The sequence below is a fragment of the Opisthocomus hoazin genome, chromosome W, assembly GCF_030867145.1.
Source record: "Opisthocomus hoazin isolate bOpiHoa1 chromosome W, bOpiHoa1.hap1, whole genome shotgun sequence".
Taxonomy (NCBI): Eukaryota; Metazoa; Chordata; class Aves; order Opisthocomiformes; family Opisthocomidae; genus Opisthocomus; species Opisthocomus hoazin.
In genome coordinates this window covers 31,122,253-31,145,873 of record NC_134453.1, presented here as the reverse complement: position 1 = coordinate 31,145,873, position 23,621 = coordinate 31,122,253, and the positions used below count along the sequence as shown (strand labels likewise).

General features: G+C 47.9%; 1 pseudogene; it reads right to left on the bottom strand.

Moving 5' to 3' along the window:
* Positions 1-18,462: 18,462 nt before the first annotated feature.
* On the bottom strand, positions 18,463-19,123 carry LOC142365483 (protein lin-28 homolog B pseudogene; annotated as a pseudogene).
* Between the last annotated feature and the right edge of the window lie 4,498 nt (positions 19,124-23,621).

Here is a 23,621-nt window from a genome sequence, read left to right as displayed (position 1 = left end):
GAGCGTGCAGGGATGCGACGAGGAAGGCCAAGGCCCACCTGGAATTGAAGCTGGCAAGGGATGTCAAAAACAACAAGAAGGGCTTCTTCAACTACATCAGCAGCAAAGGAAGGCTAGGGACAATGTGGGGCCGCTGCTGAATGAGGCGGGTGTCCTGGTGACGGAGGATGCGGAGAAGGCAGAGCTACTGAATGCCTTCTTTGCTTCAGTCTTCAGTGCTAAGACTGGCCCTCAGGAATCCCAGGCCCTGGAGGTAAGAGAAGAAGCCTACAGAGAGGACCACTTTCCTTTGGTCGAGGAGGACTGTGTGAGGGATCGCTTAAGCAATCTGGATGTCCACAAATCTATGGGCCCCGATGGAATGCACCCACGAGTGCTGAGGGAGCTGGCGGATGTCATTGCTGAGCCACTCTCCATCATCTTTGAGAGGTCCTGGAGGACAGGAGAGGTGCCCGAGGACTGAAGAAAAGCCAACGTCACTCCAATCTTCAAAAAGGGCAAGAAGGAGGACCCAGGGAACTACAGGCCGGTCAGCCTCACCTCCATCCCGGGAAAGGTGATGGAGCAGCTTATCCTGGAGGCCATCATCAAGCAAGTGGAAGAAAAGAAGGTTATCGGGGTAGTCAACATGGATTCACCAAGGGGAAATCATGCCTGACCAATCTAATAGCTTTCTACGATGACATGACAGGCTGGGTAGATGAAGGGAGAGCCGTGGATGTTGTCTACCTCGACTTCAGCAAGGCTTTCGACACAGTCTCCCGTAACATCCTCCTAGGGAAGCTCAGGAAGTGTGGGCTAGATGAGTGGTCGGTGAAGTGGATAGAGAACTGGCTGAATGGCAGAACTCAGAGGGTTGTCATCAGCGGCACAGGGTCTAGTTGGAGGCTGGTAACTAGTGGTGTCCCTCAGGGGTCAGTACTAGGCCCAGTCTTGTTTAACTTCTTCATCAACGACCTGGATGAAGAGTTAGAATGTACCCTCAGCAAGTTTGCTGATGACACAAAACTGGGAGGTGTGGTAGACACACCGGAAGGCTGTGCTGCCATTCAGCGTGACCTGGATAGGCTGGAGAGTTGGGCAGAGAGGAACCTGATGAAATTCAACAAGGGCAAGTGCAGGGTCCTGCACCTGGGGAGGAACAACCCCATGCACCAGTACAGGCTTGGGGTGGACCTGCTGGAGAGCAGCTCTGCGGAGAGGAACCTGGGTGTGCTGGTGGATGACAGGTTAACCATGAGCCAGCAGTGTGCCCTGGCTACCAAGAAAGCCAATGGGATCCTAGGGTGCATCAAGAAGAGTGTGGCCAGCAGGCCGAGGGAGGTTCTCCTTCCCCTCTACTCTGCCCTAGTGAGGCCTCATGTGGAGTACTCTGTCCAGTTCTGGGCTCCCCACTTCAAGAAAGAGGAGGACCTACTGGAGAGAGTCCAGCGGAGGGCTACAAGGATGGTGAGGGGACTGGAACATCTCCCCTACGAGGAGAGGCTGAGGGAGCTGGGCTTGTTCAGCCTGGAGAAGAGAAGGCTAAGAGAGGACCTAATATATACTTACAAATATCTGAAGGGTGGGTGTCAGGAGGATGGGGCCAAACTCTTTTCAGTGGTGCCCAGCAACAGAACAAAGGGGCAATGGGCACAAACTCAAGCACAGGAAGTTCCGTCTGAACATGAGGAAGATCTTCTTCCCTCTGAGGGTGACGGAGCACTGGAACAGGCTGCCCAGGGAGGTTGTGGAGTCTCCTTCTCTGGAGATATTCAAGACCCGCCTGGACAAGATCCTGTGCAGCCTGCTGTAGGTGACCCTGCTTTGGCAGGGGGGTTGGACTAGATGACCCACAGAGGTCCCTTCCAACCCCTAACGTTCTGTGATTCTGTGATTCTGTAATATCTTGGCCATCTACACTATCCATTTAATCAAAGACAAATTCTCCTTCTTGAGGGAACAAAGGAAAATCGGCAAAAGAAAGTAACTGCATGTTTCTGAAGCTGGCTCCATATTTTACAGACACTGTCTGCTCCAAAGCTGATAACACCTCATGTTTATAGTTATACGGAGCTAACGGTAGGAATGGAATGCAAAAAAAGGCCCCTGTTTATAATTATTACTATAGCAGCCAAGGTCACTGATAGACCTCTTAGGTCCTGCAAGTGAGGAGTCATAAAGGGTCGCACTTGCGGGGAGGGGCGGACAAAACAGGTGACCCGATATTGACCAACTAAGTATTCCATGCCATACATGTCATAGGTTAAAGCTGGGGGATCACGAGGGTCTCGCTCTCTTTGTCCATGGCCGTCTTCTGAATAGGACCCTGCTTGTTGTCCTGCCTGTGATCCTGATCCAGATTCTGATCCATGAATTCCTGAATCCAGTTCCTGTCTACTGCTGAGGCCAGTCCAGGACTTCCTGGTGCTGCCTGGCAGCTGCTGGCAGGACACCAGCGCCCCCGCACCCAATTCTGGGAGACTTAGTATCGGTTTTGTATATTTTGCATTATTTCTCTTATTATTACTATTATTAGTCTCATCAGTGTTATTAGTAAAGCTGGTTTTAATATTCGGTTTGTAAGTCTCTCTCCCTTTTCCTCCTTTTTCCCTTCCTCTGGTGGGAAGGTGGAGGTTAACAGAGAGCATCTGCCACTCTGTTTATTGCCGCCCTGCTCTAAACGGTGGCAAATTTATTGGTACCCAACAAGGGGTTTGAGGGCTCAAGAGTCGGTCTGAGTTCAAATTCAGGCTCCAGCAGGAGACAGGGCTCAGTCGAGAGAGCATAAGTTTTTTCTCTGAGAATTTTGAGGAGTTTGAGATTAAAACAGGCAGCTTTCATTCACCATGCCGAGTGCCTTGACATTAAGCTTGATATTATATGATGTCTTTTTAGAGCTTCGTTCAGACCTAGGTGTTGTGGTACTGTTTGGGTTGTTTGCCAGTGGGGAGGAAAGGCATTGTTGTGCTATGGGGTTTATTACTGAGCTATACCGTCATAAGACCAGCCATTACCATTCTGACGTTTCGTTTTATCATGCAATGAAAATGAAAAGTGCAAAACTCAAACCAGTATCAACAAGTTTATTTGAGTTCCACAGGAGTTACCTTCTGGACTTTGTTAGTAATCACACTTTTAATTTGAGAAATCATACTTTTTCTTGTTATGCTAAACTGACTTTGCCAGAGTTTGGGTATTTCGGATATTCTTGGGACTATCAAAACATGTTTCTGTTTTCGGTTTTCCTGAATGTTTTTCAGGTGTTGTGTCCGACTAAACCTTGCTGCAGGCGTAGGTGCCATGGAATCATTTTAGCTTTTTCAAGGTATCCCAATGCAAGGTGTGCCAAAGCAAACTTCTCCCTGTCCTGGGTTCGGCCAGGACAGGGTTAATTTTCACCAGAATCCAGGAAGGGGCACAGCCAGGCAGGCTGACCCCACCTGGCCAAACAGAACAAGGTATTCCATACCATGTGCCGTCATGCTGGGTTCCAGTGGAGGGAGCTGGGCGGCGGGAACATACTTGCGGCTCGGGAGCGCGCGGCGGCAGTCCTGTCCGGGAGAGTGGCTCTCTGGGTTGTACGGTTTGTGTTGTGTTTTCTCCTTATCTGTATCGTTGTTGTTGCTGTTCTCTTTGTTTGCTGTTCTGTTAAACTGCCCTTATCCCGACCCACCAGTTTCTGCCTGTTTCTTTCTATTCTCCTCCGCACCCCGGCGGGGGGAAGGGCAGCCGCATGGCACTTTTGTTGCTGGCCGCAGCCAAACCATAACACTCCCCCACCACAGATACTGCAGCCTCCACAACAAGTGCTACAAATATTGCTGCTTCTACAACAGTCGCTGCAGCCACTCCGCCTCTGGTAACAGACCCTGGCACCTACTCCACCTCCAGTGACAGATACTGCAGCCACTCCACCTCCAACGACAGACCCTGCAGCCACCCCACCTCAGATAACAGGCTCTGCAGCCACTTTGACCCAGATAACTGGCACTGCAGCTACACCAACCTTAGTGATTGCCCCTGAAGCCATTCAAACCCCCACGGCAGGTACTGGGATTACTCAGGCGCCAGCGGTATCAATCACCACTGCGGCCGAGAGGAAATACATAGGAAGACCAGAGCAGGGCGATGGCGCATCATCATCATCAGAACCAGAGATAATTATCCGCTCCTTATCCCTGGAGGAGTTGCAAGGTATAAAGATTTTAGCCGTTGTCCCGATCCAGTGTCGGGGGAGGTTTCGATACGATCCCAAGGACGAGATTAAGACACAAAACGGGGTCAAATGCCATACAGCCTTGTGAACTTTATTTCAATGAACAGAGGAGCGGAGATAGGATGGAGAGATAGAGGGAGAGAGGGAAAGAATAAAATAGAAAAAGAAGAAGTCAGACAACCTAAACAAGCAGAGGAAGGGACGCAGTAGAGATTAGCTACCACCACCACGGATCCAGTGATGTTCTGTTAGTTCAGTCTCCGTGCAGGTGTTGAGGTTTCAGTGAAGCAAGTTCCGGAAGAAGCAAAGGAAGCAAGCGGGGAGGAGAGACCCCGAGAGGAACGCATGCGGTCCTTTTATGGAGTTTTTTGCCCCTGCGCAGAGCACGTTTTGGTACGTGCAGTTCATGTCATATGTGCTGCCTACCTAGGCAGCCCTCTCTCGTTGGTTCGCGCGCTGGCCCGTGCGCAAGCGTAGTAGGGCACTTTTCCTGCAGGTTGCCATGGTGATTTCTTCAAAGACAGGATATTGAGGCCAGGAAGTGGTGATGGTGCAATGGCAATGTCGAGACAAAAAACAGTTCGTAGCAGTCTTCTACAGCCGTCATGAAGGTGAGTCACTTACCACCTGGTTGGTTCGATGCTGGGATAATGGGACTGATAGTTTTGACTTAGACAGAAGAGAAGCCATGCAGTTAGGATCCCTGGCCAGAGATGGTGGCATTGATAAGGCGATTGGGCAAAGGGCAGAAAATCAAAGCCTCTGGAGGCAAATCTTGTGGGCAGTGAGGAGCAGGTATCCCTTTAAGAGTGATATCATTTCCTGCCTAAGGAAATGGACCACCATGGAGAAAGGTATTAAGTATCTGAGAGAATTAGCTGTGCGAGAGATAATTCACAGCGACCCACAGACAATTATAAATCCTGACGCAGTGTCATGCACCTGACCTTTATTGCAGAAGGTTGTGCAGAGTGCACCATTGACATATGTCCACTTATTGGCAGCAATTAACTTAATACAAGAGGATGAGGAAGCAACTGTGGCCACCAAATTGCGATGATTAGAAGACAGTGTTTCTTCCCCCCTACAGGCCTGCATCTCAGCAGTGGAGAAGCTGACTAAATCAGCTGAGAAAAATGAGAACATGTTACAAAAAATACTTGACAAACTCAGCCTTCTATGTACAGGAGGCCATGTTGGAGCCATTAGGAGAAGACGCCACTTGACAGGACCAGTTCGAGAGAAATGAAACACATCACGGGGTAACTTATGGTTTTTCCTGCGTGACCAGGGGGAAGATATGAGGAAATGGGATGGAAAACCTACTGCTGACCGAGAGGCACAAGTACGTGAGTTAAAAAAGAAAATGCCCAAAAGAAAAGTTACTCTGGTTTCCAGTGGGCAGTTCTCCAGACAGGGTAGGTGCAATTCCTGTCCCTCCCTATCAGACTCAAATAAAATGAATTAGAGGGGCCCTGGCTCCAGCCAGGAGGAGGAGAGGGACAACCGAGTCTATTGGACTGTGTGGATTCGATGACCTGGTACGTCAGAACCAAGTGAGTACAAAGCTTTGGTAGACACTGGTGCACAATGTACTTTAATGCCATCGAATCATAAAGGAGCAGAGTCAATCAGTATTTATGGAGTGGTGGTGGGGGATCTCAAGAGTTATCTGTATTAGAGGCCAAAGTGACCCTAACTGGAAATTAATGGGAAAAGCACCCTACAGTAACTGGCCCAGATGCTCTGTGCATCCTTGGCATAGACTGCCTGAAGAGAGGGTATTTTAAGGACCCAAAAGGATATTGGTGGGCCTTTGGTATAGCAGCTGTAGAGACCGAGGACATTAAACAGCTGTCTACCTTGCCTGGCCTCTCAGAGGACCCTTCTGTTGTAGGGTTGCTTAAGGTCAAAGAACAACAGGTGCCAATTGTTACCACAACAGTGCACCGACGACAATATCACACCAACCGAGACTCCCTGATCCCCATTCAAAAACCAATTCGACAACTTGAGAATCAAGGAGTGATTAGTAAGACTCGTTCACTCTTTAACAGTCCAATAAGGGCAGTGTGAAAGCCTAATGGAGAATGGAGGCTGACAGTAGACTATCGTGGCTTGAATGAAGTTACATCGCCATTAAGTAATTAACATGCTTGAACTTCAGTATGAACTGGAGTTGAAGGTAGCCAAGCGGTATGCCACCATTGACATTGCTAATGCATTCTTCTCAGTTCCTTTGGCAGCAGAGTGCAGGCCACAGTTTGCTTTTACCTGGAGGGTTATCCAGTATACCTGGAATCGATTATCCCAGGGGTGGAAACACAGCCCTACCATCTGCCATGGACTGATTCAAACTGCCTTGGAACAGGGTAAAGCTCTGTAACACCTGCAGCACATTGATGACATCATCATATGGGGTGACACAGCAGCAGTAGTCTTTGAAAAAGGTGAGAAAATAATTAACATCCTTCTGAAAGCTGGTTTTGCCATAAAGAGAGGTAAGCTCAAGGGACCTGCACGAGAGATCCAGTTTTTCGGAATTAAATGGCAAGATGGGTGTCGCCAGATCCCAATAGAGGTGATTAGCAAAATAACAGCAATGTCCCCACCAACTAAGAGAAAGGAAACACAAGCTTTCTTGGGCATTGTGGGTTTTTGGAGAATGCACTTTCCAGATTATAGTTACATAGTGAGCCCTCTCTATCGAGTGACTCGAAAAAAGAATGATTTTCAATGGGGCCCTGAACAACAACAGGCCTTTGAACAAATTAAACAAGAAATACTGTATGCAGTAGCCCTTGGACCAGTCCAGTCAGGGCAAGATGTTAAAAATGTCCTCTACACCACAGCCGGAGACAACGGTCCTACCTGGAGCCTTTGGCAAAAAGCACCAGAGGAGACTCGGGGTCGACCCTTAGGTTTTTTGGAGGTGAGGATATAAAGGCTCTGAGACCAACTACACTCCAACGGAAAAAGAAATACTAGCAGCATATGAAGGGGTTGGAGCTGCTTCAGAGGTGATCGGTACTGAAGCACAGCTCCTCCTAGCACCCCGACTGCCAGTACTTGGCTGGATGTTCAAGGGAAAGATTTCTGCTACTCACCATGCAACCGATGCTACCTGGAATAAGTGGATTGCACTCATCACACAATGGGCTCAAACAGGTAACTCCAATGTCCCAGGAATCTTAGAAGTAATCATGGACTGGCCAGAAGGCAAAGATTTCACAGTGTCACTGGAAGAACAGGAGGTGACGCATGCTGTAGAAGCCCCACCACATAATGAACTACCAGAGAACAAAAAGCAGTACGCCCTGCTCACTGATGGATCCTGCCATCTTGCAGGAAAACATCAAAAGTGGAAAGCGGCAGTGTCGTGATTTGGCCCTGGCCGGCAACAAAGGACCACACGGTCCCTCTATTGCCTCTCCCCCCGCTGAGGTGGGGAGGAGAATGGAAAGAAAAAGGCAAAACTTGTGGGTCAGGATTAGGGCAGTTTAACAGAACAGCAAAGGAAGCAAACAGTAAAAACAACAGTACTGATAAGAAGAATAGATGAAACAAACAGCGGAAAGGGTCAGTCCACTGCAGTCTGGATTAGTCCATAGCAAATGGTGGGACTGTGTTTCCACCCCTGGGGCAGTCGATTCCAGGTGTACTGGACACCCCTCCAAATGAAAGCAAACTGTGGCCTGCACTCTGCTGCCAAAGGGGTGGAGAAGAATGCATTAGCGATGTCAGTGGTGGCATACCACTTGGCTGCCTTTGACTCCAGCTGATATTGAAGTTCAGGAATGTCTGGCACGGCAGCACTCAGTGGTGGTGTGACTTCATTCAGGCCACGGTAGTCTATTGTCAGTCTCCACTCTCCAGTAGACTTTCTCACTGGCCATATGTGACTATTAAAGGGTGAGCTAGTTTTGCTGATCGCTCTTTGGCTCTAGAGTTGACAGATAAGCTGATAGATAGGGATAAGAGAGTCTCATTTAGTGCGATATTGGGATAAGAGAGGCTCAGTTAGTGCGATACTGTCGCCGGTGCACAGTTGTGGTCGCGATTGGCACCTGTTGTTCTTCGACCCTCAGCAACCTCACAACTGAATGATCCTTCGAGAGACCAGGCAAAATGGACAGCTGTTTAATTTCTTCCGTCTCCAAAGCAGCTATGCCAAAAGCCCACCGATACCCTTTTGGGTCCTTGAAATCCCCTCTCCTGAGTCTATACCAAGGATGCATGGAGCCTCGGGGCCAGTTACAATGGGGTGCTTCTGCCAGTCCTGCCCAGTGAGGCTCACTTCAGCCTCCAATACACTCAGCTCTTGGGACCCCCCCGTCACTCCCGAAATGCAAATGGACTCTGACCCTTTGGAATCTGATGGCATTCGGGTACACTGTGCACCAGTGTCCACTAGAGCTTTATACTCTTGTGGATCTGATGTGCCAGGCCACCGAATCCACACCGTCCAATATACGCGGTTGTCCCTCTCCTCCACCTGGCTGGAGGCAGGGCCCCTCTAATCCTGGTCAGAGAATTTACTACTCACTGTAAAAATGACTTGGAGGTCCCTTCCAGAGGATCAGAAGCAAGATCAAACTGTCTGCTTTGTCTGGAGAGCTGCCCGCTGGAAACTGGAGTGGCATTTTTCCTAACAGAATCCCCTTTGGTGATTGTTTTACCTCGCAACTCACGCACTCTTGCCTCTAGACTTGAGGTAGGTTTTCCATCCCACTTCCTCATGTCCTTTCCATGGTCATGCAGGTAAAACCACAGGGTGCCCCGTGGTGCGTAGCCTCTGTATCCTCTCGAGCGGAGGAACGCTTACTCCTCATAGCTCAGACACTGGCCCGTACAGGTGGGGAGTAGGACATACTCTCTTCGAGTCGCTGGAACTCCCGGGCCAGTTTCTCCACAGCTGAGACAAGGGAGGAAGAGAGACTTTCTTCATGTTGCCGGAGTCGGCTGGCCACTTCATCCACTGTTGGTGCCTCTTCACCTTTCCAGTCTACTACTGCCAGTGAGTTGGCATACGACAATGGTGCGCTCTGCACAAATGTCTGCCACGTGGGTCGTGTGCACTAGACTTCATCTGGGTCTGTGGGTAACTGCTCGTTGTCCGGGTCATAGTAAACCAGCTTCCGTACAACTAGTTTCCTCAGGTACTGGGTACCTCTCTCCATATTGGTCCACTTGCCTGGATAACATCCAACATCCTCACTGAAGGGGTACCTCTCCCTCACGCCTGACAGAAGTCGCCTCCAGAGGCTGAGGGCTTGGGCCTTTTTTCCAATGGCCTTGTCAGTGCCCCCTTCCCTGGCCAGGGATCCCAGCTGCTTGGCTTCCCTGCCCTCTAATTCCAAGCTACTGGCCCTGTTATCCCAGCACCGGAGCAGCCAGGGGACAATGTGCTCGCCTGGGTGGCGGCTGAAATCTTTCCGCATATCTCGCAGCTCGCTCAGGGACAGGGACCGGGTGATGATCTCTGGCTCTGCCTCCTTCTGCTCTTGTGATGGCCCGGGCTCATTGTCATTCCTTATGGGCGAACTGATTTCTTTGTGTATTTCTTTTTCTGTACAGGGGCACGGGTTTGTTTCCTGGTTCAGCCGCGGTGCCCGCCGCTGGGGTTGGAGCACCCGCCGTGCCTGCCGTGGGGGCTGGGGCAGCCGTGGGGGCTGGGGCAGCAGCAGCCGCAGTGCCGGTTGGGGGGTCTGGGGCAGCTGCGGTGCCTGTCGATTTGTTTACCCCTCCTTCCCCTTTAGAGCACTGAATCGTGTTGAACAGGGCTCGGTAGGCATGGGCCAGACCCCAGCACATTGCTGTGATTTGTGTCTCCCTGGAATCCCCAGGGTGGCAGCACACTTCTTCCAAATATTCTACTAGTTTGTCAGGATTCTGAACTTGTTCAGGGGTGAAGTTCCAAAACACCGGGGGTGCCCACTGTCCTAGGCAATTGCCCATACTATTCCACACACCCTGCCACTCATAGCTGTCCAGCCTTGGGGCAGATCTCTGGGCGATGTTGTTAACTACTTGTTTAACCCAAAACAAGACCTGAAACCCGTTCAAGAGACAGAACAATAGGAGCATACTGGCTTGAGCATCACAAGGATATTCAAAATTCTCAAAAGCTGTTACGACCTGCCTGAAGGAGAGAGGAGGGGTGAAAGAGTGGGGGAAGGTATCCTCTCCGATTTTCCCCACAGAGTGGGTTTGATTATTAATAAATTCTGAGAGACAGCATCCGAGGTATGGAAATGACCTCAGAGTTGCACACAGATACAAGCCTAACTTCAAGCCCAGTGATGTTATCATAAGTCAATATTATACAGTACAGCAAAATCATAGTCCTGATCCTTTTCCCAGAGGTGATAAACATCACCCCAGGGAACACATACAGCAAGTAAGGGTTTACATACCACAACCATGTGACCAAAGATAGCAACATTTTTGACTGGCGACTATTTAACTAATAAAATAAATGCGTGTAACATTATAGCAAATTCTAAGAAAGTTGTTTTAACACACTCTGCTCAGCCCTGCCGTTATCCCCGCCCCACGCTTGGGCACCAATTAAAGACAGTAGTGGTTTGGCCCTGGCCAGCAACAAAGGACCACATGGTCCCTCTATTGCCCCTCCCCCCGCTGGTGTGGGAAGGAGAATGGAAAGAAAAAGGCAAAACTCGTGGGTTGGGATAAGGGCAGTTTAACAGAACAGCAAAGGAAGCAAACAGTAACAATAAAAATACTGATAAGAAGAACAGACAAAACAAACAGAGGAAATGCACAGAGCAACTCTCACCGCCTGATGCCCAGCATGCTCCCGAGCCGCGATTAACCTCCCCCCCCGGCCAGTTCCCCCACTCAGAATCATGCATAGTGCCACATGGTATCGAATACCCCATTTTGTTTGGCCAGTTTGGGTCAGCCGACCTGGCTGTGTCCCCTCCTGGCTTCTGGTGAAAATTAACCCTATCCTGGCCAAACCCAGGACAGGTAGTATGGAGTCCTACACGACAAATCGTAGAGGCGGATGAGGGATAAGGTGAGTCAAGTCAGTTTGCGGAGATGAGCGCCATACAGTTGGCCTTAAACATCACTGAACGGGAAAAGTGGCCAGTACTTTGTCTTTGTACTGACTCATGGATGGTGACAAATGCCTTGTGGGGGTGGTTAAAACAGTGGAAGCGGAGTAACTGACAGCGCAGAGGCAAGCCCATTTGAGTTGCCCCATTGTGGTAAGATATTGCTGCCCGGCTAGAGAACTTGCCTGTGAAAGTACGTCACGTGGATGCTCATGTCCCTAAGAGTCGGTCCACTGAAGTACATCAAAACAATCAGCAGGCGGATCAGGCTGCTAAGATTAAAGTGGCTGAGGTGGATGTGGACCGTCAACACAAAGGTGAACTGTTTCTAGCTTGGTGGGCGCATGACACCTCAGGCCATCAAGGAAGAGACGCGACATATAGATGGGCTCCCGACCGAGGGGTGGATTGAACCATGGACATGATTGCACAGGTTATCCACAATTGTGAAATATGCACCGCAATCAAACAACCCAAACAGTTAAAGCCTTTGTGGTACGGGGGGCGGTGGTTGAAATATAACTATGGGGAGGCCTGGCAGATGATTGACTATATCACACTCCCTCAAACCCACCAGGGTAAATGTTATGTGCTTACCATGGTGGAGGCCACCACCGGATGGCTGGAAACCTATCCTGTGCCTCATGCCACTGCCCAGAACACTATCCTGGGCCTTGAAATCAAGTTCTGTGGCGACACGGTACTCCAGAAAGAATTGAGTCAGACAATGGCACTCATTTTAAAGACAATCATCTCATAAACACCTGGGCCAAAGAACATGGCATTGAGTGGGTATATCACATCCCCTATCATGCACCAGCCTCTGGGAAGATCGAACGATACAATGGAATGTTAAGAACTACCCTAAAAGCAATGGGAGGTGGATCTGTCAAAAACTGGGATAAGCATTTGGCAGAAGCCACCTGGTTAGTTAACACCAGGGGATCAATCAGTCCAGCTGGCTCTGCTCAATCAGACCTTTTACATACAGTAGGAGGGGATAAAGTCCCTGTGGTGCATGAAAGGAACATGCTGGGGAAAACTGTCTGGGCAATTCCTGCTTTGGGCAAAGGCAAACCCAGTTGTGGGATTGTTTTTGCTCAAGGACCTGGATTGTACTTGGTGGGTGATGCTGAAGGATGGCCAAGTCTGATGCATAACTGAAGGAGATCTAATTCTTGGTGAGAATACTCAATTTAGAACAGTATGATGTTAATTGCTTGCATAATGCTAACAGTGTCCAGTTAGTGTCTTCCAGGTTAATGCAGTGGTGGTGAAACCTGAGCTGCCTTCATTGAATGGCTTCCAGCATCTTCCACAAGATTAACATCTATAACCTGCAATCCTTAGACACAAACCGCATCAAAGTACATACCATCTCTCCTCCCCAGAAAGACTGCTGTAACAGACAAAGACCCACAGTTATAAACTAATGAACTCAGTGAACTTTTTGTGTAAAAAGATGAATCATAACCTAGTGGCATGTATTTATGTCTGTGTATATATAAATGTGTGTGTATATATGTGGGTATATATATATTTGAACACAAAATAGTGATTTGACCATGACATAAATGGTATGGAATAAGGGGTGGAATGTCCTGGTTTTGGTTAAAACAGAACCGATTCTCTTTTAGTGAATCTTCCTGATAGCTAAGTTCTTCTAAGTAACTGCATTTTTCTGAAGCTGGCTGCATATTTTACAGTGTAACGTTCACAGTTATACTGAGCTAACAGTAGGAAAGGAATGCAGAAAAAGGCCCCTGTTTATCACAGAATCACAGAATGTTAGGGGTTGGAAGGGACCTCTGTGGGTCATCTAGTCCAATCCCCCCTGCCAAAGCAGGGCCACCTACAGCAGGCTGCACAGGACCTTGTCCAGGCGGGTCTTGAATATCCCCAGAGAAGGAGACTCCACAACCTCTCTGGGCAGCCTGTTCCAGTGCTCCGTCACCCTCAGAGGGAAGAAGTTCTTCCTCATGTTCAGACGGAACTTCCCATGCTTCAATTTGTGCCCGTTGCCCCTTTGTTCTGTCGCTGGGCACCACTGAAAAGAGTTTGGCCCCATCCTCCTGACACCCACCCTTCAGATATTTATAAGCATTTATAAGGTCCCCTCGCAGCCTTCTCTTCTTCAGGCTGAACAAGCCCAGCTCCCTCAGCCTCTCCTCATAGGAGAGATGCTCCAGTCCCCTCACCATCCTCGTAGCCCTCCGCTGGACTCTCTCCAGTAGCTCTTGATCTTTCTTGAACTGGGGAGCCCAGAACTGGACACAGTACTCTAGATGGGGCCTCACTAGGGCAGTGTAGAGGGGAGGGAGAACCTCCCTCGACCTACTGGCCACACTCCTCTTAATGCACCCCAGGATCCTATTGGCCTTCTTGGCAGCCAGGGCACACTGCTGGCTCATGGTCAACCTGTCATCCACCAGGACACCCAGGTCCCTCTCCGCAGAGCTGCTCTCCAGCAGGTCCACCCCAAGCCTGTACTGGTGCATGGGGTTGTTCCTCCCCAGGTGCAGGACCCTGCACTTGCCCTTGTTGAATTTCATCAGGTTCCTCTGCGCCCACCTCTCCAGCCTGTCCAGGTCTCGCTGAATGGCAGCACAGCCTTCTGGTGTATCCGCCCTTCCTCCCAGTTTGGTGTCATCAGCAAACTTGCTGAGGGTACATTCTAACTCTTCATCCAGGTCATTGATGAAGAAGTTGAACAAGACTGGGCCCAGTACTGACCCCTGAGGGACACCACTAGTTACCAGCCTCCAACTAGACCCTGTGCCGCTGATGACAACCCTCTGAGTTCTGCCATTCAGCCAGTTGTCAGTCCACCTCACAGACCACTCATCCAGCCCACACTTCCTGAGCTTCCCTAGGAGGATGTTACGGGAGACAGTGTCAAAAGCCTTGCTGAAGTCGAGGTAGACAACATCCACGGCTCTCCCCTCATCTACCCAGCCAGTCATGCCATCATAGAAAGCTATTAGATTGGTCAGGCATGATTTCCCCTTGGTGAATCCATGTTGACTACCCCTGATAACCTTCTTTTCCTCCACTTGCTTGATGACGACCTCTAGAATGAGTTGCTCCATCACCTTTCCTGGGATGGAGGTAAAGCTGACCGGCTGGTAGTTCCCTGGGTCCTCCTTCTTGCCCTTTTTGAAGATTGGGGTGACGTTGGCTTTTCTCCAGTCCTCAGGCACCTCTCCTGTCCTCCAGGACCTCTCAAAGGTGATGGAGAGTGGCTCAGCAATGACATCCGCCAGCTCCCTCAGCACTCATGGGTGCATTCCATTGGGGCCCACGGATTTGTGAGTTTATAATTATTACTGTAGCAGCCAAGGTCACCGATAGACCTCTTAGGTCCTGCAAGTGAGGAGTCATAAAGGGTCGCATTTGCAGGGAGGGGCAGACAAAACAGGTGACCTGATATTGACCAACTTGTTATTCCGTGCCATACACGTCATACTCAGTTTAAAGCTGGGGGATCACGAGGCTCTCGCTCTCTTCGCCCATGAAGAGGACCCTGCTCCTTGTTCTGCCTGCGATCCTGATCCAGATTCCGATCCATGCATTCCTGAATCCAGTTCCTGTCTACTGTGGAGTCCATTGGGGGACTTCCTGGTGCCTGCCTGGCAGCTGCTGGCGGGACGCCAGTGCCCCAGCACCCAGCTCCGGGAAACTCAGTATTGGTTTTGTATATTTTGTTTTATTTGTCTTATTAATAATATCATTAGTCTCATCAGTGTTATTAGTAAACTGGTTTTAATATTCAATTTGTATTTCTCTCTCCCTTTTCCTCCTTTTTCCCTTCCTCTGGTTGGAGGGCAGGGGTTAATAAAGAGCATCTGCCACTCTGTTTATTGCCACTGTGCTCTAAATGGTGACATGTCATTGTGCCACTGCTGAATGCTGTCGTGCCAGACATGTTAGAACTTCAATACGAACTGGAGTCAAAGGCAGCCAAGTGGTATGCCACCATCAATATCACTAATGCATTTTTCTTGATTCCTTTGGCAGCAGAGTGCAGGCCATAGTTTGCTTTCACTTGGAGTGGTATCTAGTACACCTGGAATTGACTGCCCCAGAGGTGGAAACACAGCCCTACTATTTGCCATGGACTGATCCAGACTGCACTGGAACAGGGTGAAACTCCAGAACACCTGCAATGCATTGACACCATCATCATATGAGGCAACACAGCAGAAGAATTTTTTGAGAAAGGGAGAAAAAGAATACAGATTCTTTTGAAAGCTGCTTTTGCTATATAACAAAGTAAGGTCAGCATCCAGTTTTTAGGAATAAAATGGTGTCGCGGCTTAACTCCAGCTGGCAGCTAAGCACCGGGCAACCGCTCGCTCACTCCCCTCACAGTGGGATGAGTGAGAGAATCAGAAGGGTAAAAGTGAGAAAACTTGTGGGTTGAGATAAAGGCAGTTTAATAGGTAAAGCAAAAGCTGCGCACACAAGCAAAGCAAAATAAGGAATTCATTCACTACTTCCTATCAGCAGACAGGTTTCAGGCATCTCCAGGAAAGCAGGGTTCTGCCACATGTAACAGTTACTTGGGAAGACAAAATGCCATCACTCCGAATGTCCCCCCATTCCTTCTTCTTCTCCCACGCTTTATATGCTGAGCGTGACATCATATGATATGGAATATCCTTTTGGTCAGTTGGGGTTCAGCTGTCCTAGCTGTATCCCATGCAACTGGCAGCATAAGAAGCTGAAAACTTCTTGACTGCCTAGCAACAACTAGAAACATCAGTACGTTATCAATATTATTTTCATCCCAAATCCAAAACACAGCACTATACCAGCTTCCAGAAAGAAAATTAACTCTATCCCAGATGAACCCAGGACAAATGGCAAGATGGGTGCCATCGTATCCCAATGGATGTGGTCAGTAAAACAACAACTATGTCTCTATCAACTAACAAAAAGGAAATACAAGCTTTCTTAGGTGTCATGGGCTTTTGGAGAATGCATATTCCAGGTTAGAGTCTGACCATAAGCCCTCTCTATCGAGTGATCCGGAAAAAGAATGACTTTGAATGGGCCCCTGACCCTGAGCAGAAACAAGGCTTTTGAACAAATTAAACAGGAGATAGTTCATGCAGTAGCCCTTGGGCCAGTCCAGGCAAGGCAAGATTTTAAAAACGTGCTTTATGCCTCAGCTGGGGACCATGACCCCACCTGTAGCCTCTGGCAGAAAATACCTGGAGAGACTTGAGGTTGACCTCTAGGGTTTTGGAGCCGGGGATATAGAGGATCCGAAGATTGCTGCGCTCCAGCTGAAAAAGAAATATGAATTTGCCGCTTCAGAAGATGTTGGTACTGAAGCACAGCTCCTTTTGGCACCTCGATTGCCTGTGCTGGGCTGGATGTTCAAAGGGAGGATCCCCTCTACACATCATGCAACTGATGCTACATGGAGTAAGTGGGTTGCACTCGTAATGCAATGGGCTTGAATGTGAAACCCCAACCACTCAGGAATGTTGGAAGTGATCATGGACTGGCCAGAAGGCAGAAACTTCAGTGTCTCCAGAGGAGGTGACGCGTGCTGAAGAGGCCCCACTGTATAATAAATTACCAAAAAATGGAAAGGAATATGCCCTGTTTACTGGTGGATCCTGTCGTATTGTGGGAAAACATTGAAGGTGGAAGGCTGCTGTATGGAGTCCTACACAACGAGTCGTGGAAACTGCTGAAGGAGAAGATGAGTCGAGTCAGTCTGTAGAAGTGAAAGCCATCCAGCTAGCTCTAGATGTTGTTGAACGAGAAAAATGGCCAGTACTTTATCTCTATACTGACTCATGGATGGTGGCAAATGCCTTGTGGGTGTTGCTTCAGCAATGGAAGCAGATCAACTGGCAGCGTAGCGGCAAACCTGTCTGGGCTGCCCCATTGTGGCAAGATATTTCTGCCTGGGTAGAGAGCCTGGTTGTGAAAGTACATCACATTGATGCTCACATACCCAAGAGTCATGCCACTGAAGAATGTAGAAAAATCGAGCAGATGGACCAGGCTGCTAGAACTGAAGGAAGGAGATAAGGTCCCTATAGCGTTTGTCATCAGTAGCAAATATAAAGATGTGGCTGGGAAAGACAGACAGGGTTATGCCTTCCTTGAGAAAAGGTCCATTCATGGGATTGCTTTTGCTCGAGGACCTGGATGCACTTGGTGGGTAATGCTGGATGATGGATGTCACACCCCAGTAATGACAGTGATTAAATGTCCCACTCCATTAACGAGAGTGACTCAGATTCGCTGATCCCCTCAGTTGGATTAAGATGAAACGACACCAGAGATCCTGTATCACTTTACAAGGTTTATTCACGATTATGATAAACAAAATTATTGTGGCACGATTATGACAAGCAGACTACTGAGGCACGATTATGACAAGCAAACTACGGTGGTACAATTATGATAAGCCTTGCTTTTATAGTTTCAAAGGAGAAGGAAAAGAACATAAGGGGGGACAGAAAAGAAAAGTTAGAGAGGAAAAGAGGAAGAGGGACAAATAAAAAGATATCACCAGTCCTGGGTCCAGCATTGATCCGGCCAACGGTGGTGGTGGTGGTGGGGGGGGGTGTCCAGGTCCTGGGGGGCACTGCCTTTACAGTGATTTTCTCAGTTTTTATAGTCAGTTAGCCTCATCCCTCTAGTTGAGTTTCTCGCTTCTCATGCTAATTAATTAGTTGGTGATAGCCACCTTTTCTGTTATAGGCTAAGTTAGCCTCGCTTTCCATGTAAATTAGCGCGCACGCTCCTTACAGGTGGGGGGGGGGGCAAGTCTTTTCGGTCGAATTGAGTCGATGGTCGCGATCTCCCCCTACCACAGTTACCTCTGTTTGACCTCTTCCAGGTGCAGGACTCTTGGAAAAAGGGAGTTGGGTACGGAGGCAATTAAAAGTGGTCTGCTTAGCTTTACCATGAGTCCCAAAGGTCGTGGTACGGACTGCAGCCAGGAACCAGGAGTCCCACCTTATCTCTAATACTCTTGAATCACTTTTTTTCAATAATACTTTAACTACCTCTCTAGCCTGGTTGGTGCGACAGGGAAAGGCTTCTGGCCATTTAGAGAAAGTATCCACTAATACCAATAAATAACGATACCCATTTTGTCTGGGAAGTTCTGAGAAGTTTATTTGCCAATAATCACCAGGAGTATAACATTATCTATGAGAGCCTCTGCTCCCCAATGTGTTCCTCTGTGTTCCTTGTGATGAAAGGAGGCCCCTTTCTGCTCCGTTCTTTGGGCAATGCAGACAACTCACTTGACGAAGCTTCCTGTAGTGACCTGCCCAAGCACTCCAAGCTCTCCGACCTCCCCTCCTGAGAGTTTATGGGGGCAGTTAGCCACCATGTGCATGATGCTCTGACAGGAACGGCACTTCTTTGGCTGTGGAGGTAGACTACTTTCTTTAGCGTGGTGGTCAAGGCTGCCACAGTTGTAGCATCTGTTTCCCTTTGGTCGTCTTCTTTGTGCTGTCTTCCCTTTGGGTCGTATTTCACTTCCTGAACAGGGGCTTCCACCAGGGCCTGTTACCCATATTGATTCAAGGTCTTTGGAAGATTTCTTAAAAGTAAATTCCACTGGTTCTCCTTCTTTTAGGCTTCTAAATCCTTCCACGTAAAGCTTGCTTTGGTGTACAAAGACATCAACTGGAGACTCCAAGGGGCTTCCCTCTCAGTTGCTCATGGAGGTGAGCCCAAGTTCCATTCTCACATTGAGCTATTTGCAATGGCCGGTTCCATGCAAAATCTGGGATTCCTCCTCTTCTTCCTGCTCCGGCAACTTCCCGGGCTCATCTCTACCTTTACTCGCCCCTTTGGCCATGTTGCCCCACGGGCCCTCTGCTCTAAACTCGTGCTTACCAGTCGTGCTCAAAGTGATGGTTACCGGTTCAGCTGCGTGAGAATGTTCTGGTATCCCGGAGGTCCATCATCCAATACTTCTCCTGGAATTATTTCAGGTTCCGCTTTACTTCTTCCTGTGACATGAACACTTGCGCTTCCAGGGCTTTCTCTTCTGGTATCTGTACCTGTATGTTTCCTTCTTTTTTTTTTTGAAAACAATTTAGTTTGTTGAGTAAATCCCTCCCCAATAAAGGCATTGGGCAATCAGGTATGTATAGAAATTTATGAGTAAAAACTCGGTTTCCAATTCCACATGTAATCGGTTGGAAGAAAGGCCTTACTTCCTTTTTCCCTGTGGCCCCAACAATAGGTGTAGTTTGTTTACTCAATTTACCTTTACATGTATTTAACACTGAAAAAGTTGCACCTGTATCAATCAGGAAATCTATCTTTTCATCCCCCAACTTCAGGGTAACCAGGGGTTCTGTTGGGGAAACTTTCAATTCACCCCCAGTCCCCATCACTCCGAATCTTGGTCCAAGGTAAGCAATTCTGCTACCCTGGGATTTTCCTGTTTTAGCTAAAAGGTTCTGTAAAGTCATTTTAGACACTTGTTGTACCTGTGAAGTCAATTCACCAAATGCATATCTGGTTCTATTTGATAATACGTGGACTTGCCAGGTTAGGTTTTCCAGGTTCTGTTGATGCCTTATTATGGGTTGGATTTGCCAAAACTAAATATTCTGTTTGGGCAGAGTGAGGGTGACATTATTGCGCATTGTAATCCTACATGTTGTGTTAAATTTCAGTATGAATCCCCAGGCCAGTCCAAATGGTGCAGGATAAATACTGGTCTGGCAAGTCCAAATATCAGTATAATCTAAAAGATCCAAAACAGCAAGAGCGAGAGTAATATATGCATATTAAAAAGATTGTAAGACTAAAACCCACAGAAATTATTGCTAAACTTAAGAACAGCATGAGCTCTTGGTTTGTGACGAGGTTTCCTTAGATTCTGTGAATTCTTCTCCCTGCAAGAGAAAATAAGAGAGAATTCGGTCCTATCGGACCAGTTTCAAAAGGAGGGGATTATCCACTGGGCCTTAATTCTACTCTCTGCCATGAGCGTCTGTTGCTACCCACGCGTATACATTGACAGGAGTCTTCAGGGTCAGGGGCACTTGCCCCACAGTGGGTAAGTCCACCAAAATGGGTTGCCCAGGATAACAGAGTGGGTTCCTTGGATCTTTATCTTTCCTCTTCCCAGGTAGAGTGGATGAGGGCTTCGGGCAAAATGTGGTGAGTCAGGGGCAACCGTTAATTCCCCAGTGGCTGTTAACCTTAGTTACTGCATCGGGTACCCGTTGTGCCCATCCGGAATTGTGGGGCTTTAGGGCTTGTTTTAAGAGTCCATTGGTGCGCTCCACGATGCCATTCGCTTGAGGGTAATAAGGCATATGGAAGACCCATTGTATCCCCTCACTTTGTGCCTACTCCTGGACCATCCCGGCAGTGAAGTGGCTCCCGTTATCTGATTGAATTGATTTGGGTTTGGGCAAGCAACTGAACCATAATTTTAGATCTTTTACTGTATTATCCCCTGTTGCTCGCCATACTGCTACAGCTTGGGTTAATCCTGATATTACTTCGACCCCTACCAATACATATTGCTTTCCTTCTGAAAGTCGGAAAGGGCCAATATAGTCCACCTGCCAAGCGTCCCATAACCCTTTGTTGTCCCTTAAATATGGAGGTTGGTCCTTTAGAGGATTGCGTTCTCCTAATCGTGTGCAGCATAAGCTACACATCAAAATGATGGTGTCGCATAATTATCAAGTTACAGGCCATCCTCTACTAGCTGCTTCCTTATACAAATCTCTGCTTCCTGTACGGCCTCTTTTTACATGCAACCATTCCAGCAGGTGTTCCCATTTTTCCTCCTCACCCTCCATGGCCAGTCCTGCTAGACAAGTCATTGAGTCCACCTGATTATTCATCAGATGGGCTGGGTGATCATCTGCCTGGTGTGCTGCAACCCACCCTACAAAAAGGGGTTTCTTTTTTTGCCACATTTAGGATTTCTTCCCATTTTTCATGCTGCCACACCGGCACCTGGTTCACCTTCCACTGGTTTTGTTCCCATTTGGTACATCCCTTAAACATGGCATAAGAGTCAGTGTAAATAAACGCTGGTTCTACAGCCTCAGCTTCTTTGGTAATCACACTCCATACTGCTACCAATTCTCCTACCTGAGCGCTTCCCTCACCCTTAGTTACGATCCGATCCACGGAATCAACATGCAAGGCGACTGCTCGATATTTCCATACTTTCCCCTCTCGTCTAGAGGATGCATCAGTGAACCTGACATTCTTCATTTTGGGTTCAAATAGATGGGCAGGCTTAATTTAAGAGGCAGGGAGTTCCTGTTCCGGATGATCAGAGGGTGGATCTTGTATGCTCGGGACCATCCGGTGGGTATGGCTATAATGATCTAGTTGAGCATACCACTTTATTACTGTTTTACGCTGGGCTACCCCCACAGGGGGTGGAGTCCCGGCCAATACTGGTTTCAAGACTTTAAAAGGCCCTCTGAAAATTATTGGTTGTTGTCATATAATCCTTTTGGCTTCCTGTAGTGCAAGACTGACCACAAAAAGGCCCTTTTCCCAAACTGAATAATGTTTTTCTGCGTCTTTAAAACTGTGTGAGTAAAAGCCAAGCCTCTGGCCCACGCTGTCACGTGTGTATAGATAGTCCATGAATCGCAAAACCCCATTCTATGTGTATTGGATCTGTGGGGTGTATTGGCCCCAAGGCCTGGTATACCCCAGCCTCAAAAACTAACAGCTTCAGGGCCTCCTCATGGACAGGAGTCCAATCCCAAGTAGTCCTTTTACGTGTCAAGCAATCGTTTTCTTTTGCATCGCTTGTTTTTCTTGGGTTTTGTTTTCCTCTCTTTTTCTTATTTTTCTTACTTTTTTTTTTTTTAATTATTAAACTGTCTTTATCTCAACCCACAAGTTTTCTCACTTTTACCCTCCTGACTCTCCTTCCTCCTCTTCCCACTGGGTGGAGGAGTGAGCGAGCAGCTATGTGGTGCTTAGTTGCTAGTATCGATTCCATACCATAGATGTCATGCTCAGTTTATGAATGGGGGTTGGCCGGGGAGCAGGAAGCTCTCTGCTTTTCTCATTTCCGTGAGTTCGAATCCTCTCTTGTCTGGGAGTTTGAACTTTTCTGGGAGTTCGGTCTTTTTTGGGAGTTTTGCAAAATTCTCAAAAATTTGTGAGTTTGGCGTTCCGCAGTTGCTGCTTGGGGACTGGCTGCGTATCGGTCATCGGGTGGTGAGAAAAATTGTATTGTATATAGTTTATTTTGCATATTCATTATTATCATTGTTGTTATCATTAGTATTATTAGTATTATTATTAGCATTTATATTTCCTTTGTTGCCTTATTAAACTGTCTTTATCTCAACCCACGAGTTTTCCATTTTGTCCATTTCTCCTCCTCATCCTGCTGGGGGGGGGAAGGGGAGAGGTGAGCGAGTGGCTGTCTAGTGCTTAGTTGCCAGCTGCCGGGTTAAACCACGACATCCTCGTATGCGTGCCATGGCTGCCGACACTATTTTAATAGAAAAAGGGGAAAATATAGTCCTAGGACACCTCCTAGAAGTTCAGGTACCCCATGAGGTTGAAACAATCTTGACAAATCACGTGACTCAAGCCTTATTGCCTCAATGCCTTCATAAATATGAAGCAACACTTAACAGCTGACAACATTACACTGAAATGTTGTAACACTTTAAATCCAGCTTCCTTACTTCCACTACCCTACGAAGAACTTCCATATCACAACTGTATAGAAGTCATGGAAGAATGTGGAAAAATAAGAGAAGACCTCAAGATACCCCTCTTGCAAATCCAGCTTTGATTCTATACGTTGACGGCTCTTCATATCACCTAAATGGACATTGCATAATAGGCTTTGCAGTTACTATGGAAAGAGAAGTGTTAACAAGCGAGGCACTTGGCTCCAGACTAAGTGCACAAGCAGCTGAACTAATTGCCTTAAGCAGTGCCTGTAAAGAAAGCACAGATAAATCAGTTAACATCAACACAGACTTGCAATATGCCTTCCAAGAGTGCCACACCACAGAAAAAATTTGGAAAGAACTTTTACAACCTCAGTGGGAACACACATTTCAAACAAAGAATCTATAAAGGGACTTTTACAAGCACTCCTGCAACCTAAAGAAATAGCTGTAATACATCAGCCAGCTCTCCTCAAACCCACCTCGCCACATACCAGAGTAAATGCTCTCAATGATGCAGCTGCCAAAGCCACAGCAAGACAACCCTTGACCCCAAATGACTGCAAAAGAAATTGAAAATCCGACCTCCATCCAATTACCACAAATTTACAAAAAACTCCTTGATGATGAAATACAACAATGGAAAACTATGGGAGCTCAACT